This window comes from Poecilia mexicana, unplaced genomic scaffold (assembly GCF_051168715.1).
Source record: "Poecilia mexicana isolate PSO_F unplaced genomic scaffold, ASM5116871v1 scaffold_8, whole genome shotgun sequence".
NCBI classification, from domain to species: Eukaryota; Metazoa; Chordata; class Actinopteri; order Cyprinodontiformes; family Poeciliidae; genus Poecilia; species Poecilia mexicana.
Window position 1 is genome coordinate 5,623,766 of NW_028263377.1, and position 7,779 is coordinate 5,631,544.

The window sequence follows — 7,779 nt, forward strand, 5'->3', positions numbered from 1 at the left end:
AAACAAACATGGAATTTATGCTTTAATATTAGAATCAAGTGAGTAAAAAATAAATTTTTACATTTCTATTATCTTTCTTTTAGTAAAATAATTTTGCAGCTTTCATTCTTGTTGGGATATTTAAATTGGTTGAAATGAAGTTGTAATAATACATGGAATGTAAGAAAGCTGACGCAACTTCCGACGCCTAAATAAACAATGAGGCGCTCGCCTGTTCAAATGTAATTTCGAACTGCAAACACTGGAGGGCGATGTTGTCACATCTATGCGATGAGCGACAAGGCTGGGAGAAGCACTGATACTGACTCAGTCGATACTTTTCATTTTAGTTTTCAAAACGAAATGGAATTAAATAATACACGTTTCTGAGAAGCGATAGAATAGAGCAGGGACGTGAAACTCAGTTTCATTGTGGGCCATATATCAAAAATCTGAATATTCTTAGTGGGCTAGTTGTGCTAGAATGCGTTGATAAAACCCATTAAACAGTAAAAATATTAATAAATATCTGTGATTAGTGATTGAAGTGTGTTATTTTGGAAACACTCATTTTGTGCTTAGTGTATTTTAAAAGTAATTAAATTGTAGAAAATTACAATTTAAAGCGTACCAAGTGTACGGAAACATGCTTTTTTTGAACAGCTAAAGTTATACTTTGCATACATTAATATGCGGCTATTTATGTCTTATAGACATGCTTGATTAGTATATATTAAGTGTGCTATTTCTGTGATCAAATTACATTTAAAATATATTTAGAATGTATTCTAAGTATATAAGCATTCCATATTTTATATATTAGTGTGATTACAGTATGCTCCAACTAGACTTTTGTTTTACTGTAATTGCTAATGAAGTACACTTTTTACTTTCTTAATGTCTTATTATTGTGGCTTTCCACTTTGTACATTTGTGATGACAGAATAGAAACAAACTTTGGCTTAAATACTGGGAGGACTGGAGCCTGATACGAGTTTGGAGGAGTGTTTTTGCTTTCCTTCTGAAACTCCCTGAACCAGGACTCTGGTTCAAGGCCACAGGTGTTTCATTTTAAGAAGCCCGAGAGAAACTCCCTGAGATGCCGAAAAGAAAATGAGAGGAGTCATAGACTTCACTTCTTCCTCTACTTCTCTCTCTCTCTGTCTTCCTCTCTGAGAATCAATGGTTTTTTTTATGCTGATATTCTAATTAAATATCTAAAGGACAAAAGCACATTTCTCTGATTGACTCAGTATTTCATTAATTATCAAAAGAATATTTTATTTACACATTACATGCTTCATACACTCTACAGTACTGCAAACATATCAGCTGCCAGAACACAGAAGGATCAATTACAAGACACTTTCCAGGTGAAAAAAATTGCATTGTGTATTCAATATAGTCACATTTTCAAGAATACATTGTCAATATACTATAACAGAATTGTACAAAGTGTCAATACATTCAAAGTTTACAGACAACATGCTCATAAAAATTAGCACAATAAAACAATAGGTATAATTTAGAGGAAATGTGAAAACTATTTCCCCAAGAACAAAGTCACCATTTTTATCACCATTAGATAAAAATAGAAAAGTAGATAAAATGTATAATTGAAAAATGTATTTTGTACTCGAACTTTGTTTTTTATTTTCTTTATACAGATCCACGTACCTATTTGCAACATTCGGAACAGAGAGAAGATTCTTCCATAGTGCGTGAACGATAAATATTGGCTGTACTGTTTTTCAACCACTGACAGAAAGGGACAGGTTTGTGAATCATTTGGTTAACCACACAATGACTTTCAACATGGTGTCCAGCTGTGCATCAGCACAGGCTCCTTTCCAGCCAGCACCTACTAACATGCAGGCAATACAGCTACCTGTCCGCTCAGAAGACATAATTACATGTGAAATGTGCAATCTGTGCCTGAGAAAAAAATAATCTTCAGATTCATTTGAATAGAAAACACCAGGAAAATGTGGAGCTGGTTTCACAAAATCGTCATTTCAGGAGTCAATGTGTGGATGCCAAAAAAGGTGTTTTTGCTGTTGTGAAGTCCTTTTATGGTCCATCCAAACCTATACCTGTAACAACGAAACACCTGGTCACAATTTCACAGATCAGAATGTAAGCTTGACAGGTGTAATGGGAATGCACAGTTTGCCAAGGGAAGTGGGATTTTGCCTTTTGAGTGCGAACACGTTCTTTTATTTAATCAGTTTACATCAAACTACATAATGTAGTGTATATTCTTGTACCTCTAATTTTTACATCTCAAAGCTCAAAATGCTTCAATGTCAATGTCAAATTTATTTATATAGCACTTTAAAACAGGTATAAAACTGCACCAAAGTGCTGTACAAGAACGACAACACAAATGACAAAACAGAGTATAAAACAATACATCAATTAAATGCCAAAGAGTAAAAATGAGTTTTAAGAAGTGATTTAAAATGATCCAGGCTGTGGGCAGATCTAATCTGGAAAGGTAAGTTATTCCATAAAACAGGAGCAGCAACAGAAAAAGCTCGATCTGCTTTCCTCTTAAGACGAGTCCGAGGAACTGTCAATAATAACTGATTATTTGATCGTAAAGTCCTGGACACAGACCGGAAACTTAAAAGGTCCCGAAGATAAGGGGGGGGGGGGGCTAACCCACTTAAAACTTTATAAGTTAACAAAAGAATCTTCACTTGATAATCTAAAAAGTTTACATAGCCATGTTTAGGGGATGTAAAAAGAAACTGTACTTTGGCTAGGCCGTTCCCAAAGCTTTTTGGGAAGGGGCCAACAGAGTTGGCCTGATGCTCTTAGAGCCACATGGAAACACAAATCAGAAAAAAGCTTCACAAATCACAAACATGGTTCTAAATATTCTGCTGTTAGAGCACAATAATCTAGTCCAAGTTTTAAGAGTCTATGAGTTGTATTTTAGGAACTGGAGCAGTTCTAGTGTGGTCCAGATGCAAAAAATGGTGAAAATCTACATTTATTGAAGTTTCACAAATCAGAAAAAGCTTCACAAATCACAGTGATGGTTTCAAATATTCTTCTATTAGAGCAGAAAAATCCAGTGCAGGTTTGAAGTGTCTAGGAGTTGTCGTTTTTTAATTAGAGCAGATCTATGGTGATCCAGATGCAAAATAAATTGTGAAAATTGACATTTTTTGAGTTTTCACAAATCAGAAAAATGTTTCACAAATCCCAAACATGGTTATAGAGATTCTTCTTGAAGAGAGTAATCTAGCCCAAGTTTGAAGTGTCTAGATGTTGTAGTTTTTTAAGTAGAGAAGTTCTAGTATGAAAGAGTTCAACAAAAATGGTAATAATCGAACTTTATTAAGTTTTCACAAATCAGAAAAAGGTTTCACAAATCACAATCATGGTTGTAAATATTCTGCTGTTAGAGCAGAATAATTTAGTACAACTTTCATGTGTCTAGGTGTTTTTTAATTAGAGCAGTTCTAGTATGAAAGAGATGCAAAAAATGGTGATAATCAAACTTTATTGAAGTTTCACAAATCCCAAACATGGTATTCATTCAGCTTGAAACGGAGAATAATCCAGTCCAAGTTTCAAATCTCTAGGTGTAGTAGTTTTTAAACTAGAGTCGATTAAAGATACGGAAGGTAGTGAAAAATTAAGTGTAATCGCCCTTTAGCTATTGGAAGTTAGAAATGGAAACCAACTTCAGCTTCGTCAGCTGCTGAATCACTCTGAAGCTAGAACTCGTCGGGTGAAAAACACACACACATATATATATATATATGTGTGTGTGTATATATATATATACATATACACACATATAAATATTAATCCAATATATATTATTCAGTATTAATCATTATTTATTTATTTGTGTTTGTACAGTTATATAAATATGTATTGATATTACTAAATAATTTATTAAATAAATTATGAACGGCTGTGTGCTTTGTAATATGCTCTTCATACATCGATATCAGAATATTCCATTCCTATTCTATTGTTATAGCCACTAAGTATATTTAAATATGCTGAACTATGTATTGAAAACATACTTAAAAAATACAATTGTTTATAAATGTTACTTTGATAGATGTTTGAATATGGTTTCCAGTAACAAAAAAACGTGTTATGATCGATTAGATCCGCTGATACGTCATTGTGCCTGCTAAACACATAACGCTGAGTGGAGTGGAGTACCGCTCCAAGATGGCCGCCCTAAATCTCGTCAGCTATGCTTGTGTCGGCTTGCTGAAAACCACGTGACTAGCAACAAACGATGCCTCGCATAGACATAATATAAGCATAGACGCCTCATGGACCGCTCTCGCCTATTGTCACTGACGAGATTTAGGGCGGCCATCTTGGAGCGGTACTCCACTCCACTCAGCGTTATGTGTTTAGCAGGCACAATGACGTATCAGCGGATTTAATCGATCATAACACACTTTTTTGTTACTGTAAACCATATTCAAACATCTATCAAAGCAACATTTATAAACAATTGTATTTTTTAAGTATGTATTTAATACATAGTTCATCATATTTAAATATGCTTAGTGGCTATGTGGCACTATGAAAGTGAGTCATGAAACTAGCCCCCCCACATTTTGTTTTTGGTGATGATCACTCACAGCCTAGCGTTAGAATGTATTAGATTTAACAATGTTTATTAGAGTTAACAATGTTTATTAGATTTATCAATGTTTATTAGATTTAACAACGGTTGGGTTTCGCCATCGGAGGGCGCTCAGTACCACATGCAACAGCGGGTGACGCTCTGGCAGGCTGTAGGAGTCCGCCATTGCTGAGAGGACAGCTTGTTGCAGCGGATGTTGGGAGCGCTACTGTAACCGCTGTATTTTCTGTTCGCAGGTAAGCTGAGTATTAGAATGTATAGCTCATAACGCCAGCAGCCTCCGATGGGTATGGAATGACACAACAATAGCGCTTCAGTATAGCTGCATTACCGAGCTAGATATAAAGCAGGAGTTAGCGCCAGGCTAAAGTAGCGAGGCTAACGCCTCACGCTTGGCTCGCGCTTATGTGGGCTCGGTGGGTCAGCTTAATAGGGCCGCAAAATGTGTTTTAAACTTATGTATTGTCTGAGTTCAGTTGAGTTAATGAAAGTATGTTGGATGTAGATGTACAGTGATGTCAGTAGAGAGCATGTGTATTTGTTGTAGTACCACATGCAACAGCGGGTGACTCTCTGGCAGGCTGTAGGAGTCCATTTCTGAGAGGACAGCTTGTTGCAGCGGATGTTGGGAGCGCTACTGTAACCGCTGTATTTTCCGTTCGCAGTTTAAAACTGAATAAATATGCTGCACGAGGAGTGACTCGGCCCATCATTTCCTGCGGTGTAACAGCTATAACAATAGACCCTTTTCATATGACGTCACACAACTTCCGTTTTGGCTCGAAGCTGTGTATCCTTAGTTCCGGTGTACATAGTAAGTAATGATAAAGTTGTCTATTTCATATATATATATATATATATATATATATATGTGGCTGCCATCGGCGGCAGTTATACAGTTTGGTTTAATTTGATGATTTTAAGTTGATGTAAAATATTTTATGTTTATTATAGGGCTGAAACGATTCCTCGAATGATTCGAGTACCTCGATTACTAAAATTCCTCGAGGAAAATTTACCTGCCTCGAAGCTTCGTTAATTTATGTTTTATTAGTTAGCGCACCGTGTTCCGGCCGGGACTTCATTTGCGTTGCGCGGAGCTCTCACTTCCGCCTCTGAGTTGTTGACAAAAGCTAAGTCTCAGCGGCATAAAGTCCAGTCTTCAAGATTGGCCCGTGGGGATTTTATTGATTGATGATAATGCCCGACTTTTTATCGTTTTTGGGGAACCAATAAGCATCCTTAAAATGACTGGGGGAATGCCTGGAGTACGGCAGCATTTCTCCTCCGGGGCTGCTGGTTGAAAGCGAACGGCGGGAAGAGCGCTGAGGTGAGCGGATAGACTGAACAGGGCGGGTGGCTGAGTAGCTGATGCTTACCGTGTAAATGTAGCTTTACCGACGAACCGCACAATAAATTTTATATCCCGGTCTGAAGAAACGGGTGGCGGAGCGCATCGTACATGGCTGGTAGATGAGTTTCTGAGTGTGACCAGTGAAGGTGTCGTAAATATCCCGTATTGCTTCCCCCCGTGTTCGTCCCCCGGTCTAACGGTTCGTCAGTCCGCTGGTCTATTTCCTCCCCTCCACCCCATCTTACGTTCGTTCATTCGCCCTCTCCTCCCACTCCAGGCGGCATTTCCCGTATTTTCAAACCCAAAGCGTGACAGGTTAGGTGGCAAGGTGAGTTTAATTAATCTATTAAACTCACTGAAGATTAAACTAAAAGCTGGATTGTAGACATTTTTATAAGTATATTTGTGAGCCTGCCTCTTTGTTATTAAATTCAATAGAATTTCAGATTTTTCTATAACTTTTCTTCTGGTTAACTTAGAAAGTGAGCTATTATTGTTACAGGTTAGTTTTCTAAACTACAAAAAAGCAACTGTTAGGGATGCTCAAATATGAAAAATTGGACTGATATTGATATCTGATAGTAACACCGGTATTATGCCAGATTTACCAATATTTCATTTTGTAATTTTTTTTATCCGATTACTCGATTAATCGTAAGAATAATCGATAGATTACTCGATTACTAAAATATTCGTTTACAACAGCCCTAGTTTATTATAAGTTGTGCAAAGGTTACCGGAGTGGAACCAACGTTTAATTTGTTGTTTCATTTAGGCACATATTTTTAGTTACACGCCGCACTCTGTAGAGGGCAGCATTAGGGCTGAAACGATTCCTCGAATGATTCGAGTACCTCGATTACTAAAATTCCTCGAGGAAAATTTACCTGCCTCGAAGCTTCGTTAATTTATGTTTTATTAGTTAGCGCACCGTGTTCCGGCCGGGACTTCATTTGCGTTGCGCGGAGCTCTCACTTCCGCCTCTGAGTTGTTGACAAAAGCTAAGTCTCAGCGGCACAAAGTCCAATCTTCAAGATTGGCCCGTGGGGATTTTATTGATTGATGATAATGCCCGACTTTTTATCGTTTTTGGGGAGCCAATAAACATCCTTAAAATGACTGGGGGAATGCCTGGAGTACTGCAGCATTTCTCCTCCGGGGCTGCTGGTTGAAAGCGAACGGCGGGAATAGCGCTGAGGTGAGCGGATAGCCTGAACAGGGCGGGCGGCTGAGTAGCTGATGCTTACCGTGTAAATGTAGCTTTACCGACGAACCGCACAATAAATTTCATATCCCGGTCTGAAGAAACGGGTGGCGGAGCGCATCGTACATGGCTGGTAGATGAGTTTCTGAGTGTGACCAGTGAAGGTGTCGTAAATATCCCGTATTGCTTCCCCCCGTGTTCGTCCCCCGGTCTAACGGTTCGTCAGTCCGCTGGTCTATTTCCTCCCCTCCACCCCATGTTCGTTCATTCGCCCTCTCCTCCCACTCCAGGTGGCATTTCCCGTATTTTCAAACCCAAAGCGTGACAGGTTAGGTGGCAAGGTGAGTTTAATTAATCTATTAAACTCACTGAAGATGAATACATAAACTAAAAGCTGGATTGTAGACATTTTTTATAAGCATATTTGTGAGCCTGCCTCTTTGTTATTAAATTCAATATAATTTCAGATTTTTCTATAACTTTTCTTCTGGTTAACTTAGAAAGTGAGCTATTATTGTTACAGGTTAGTTTTCTAAACTACAAAAAAGCAACTGGTAGGGATGCTCAAATATGAAAAATTGGACTGATATTGATATCTGATAGTAACAC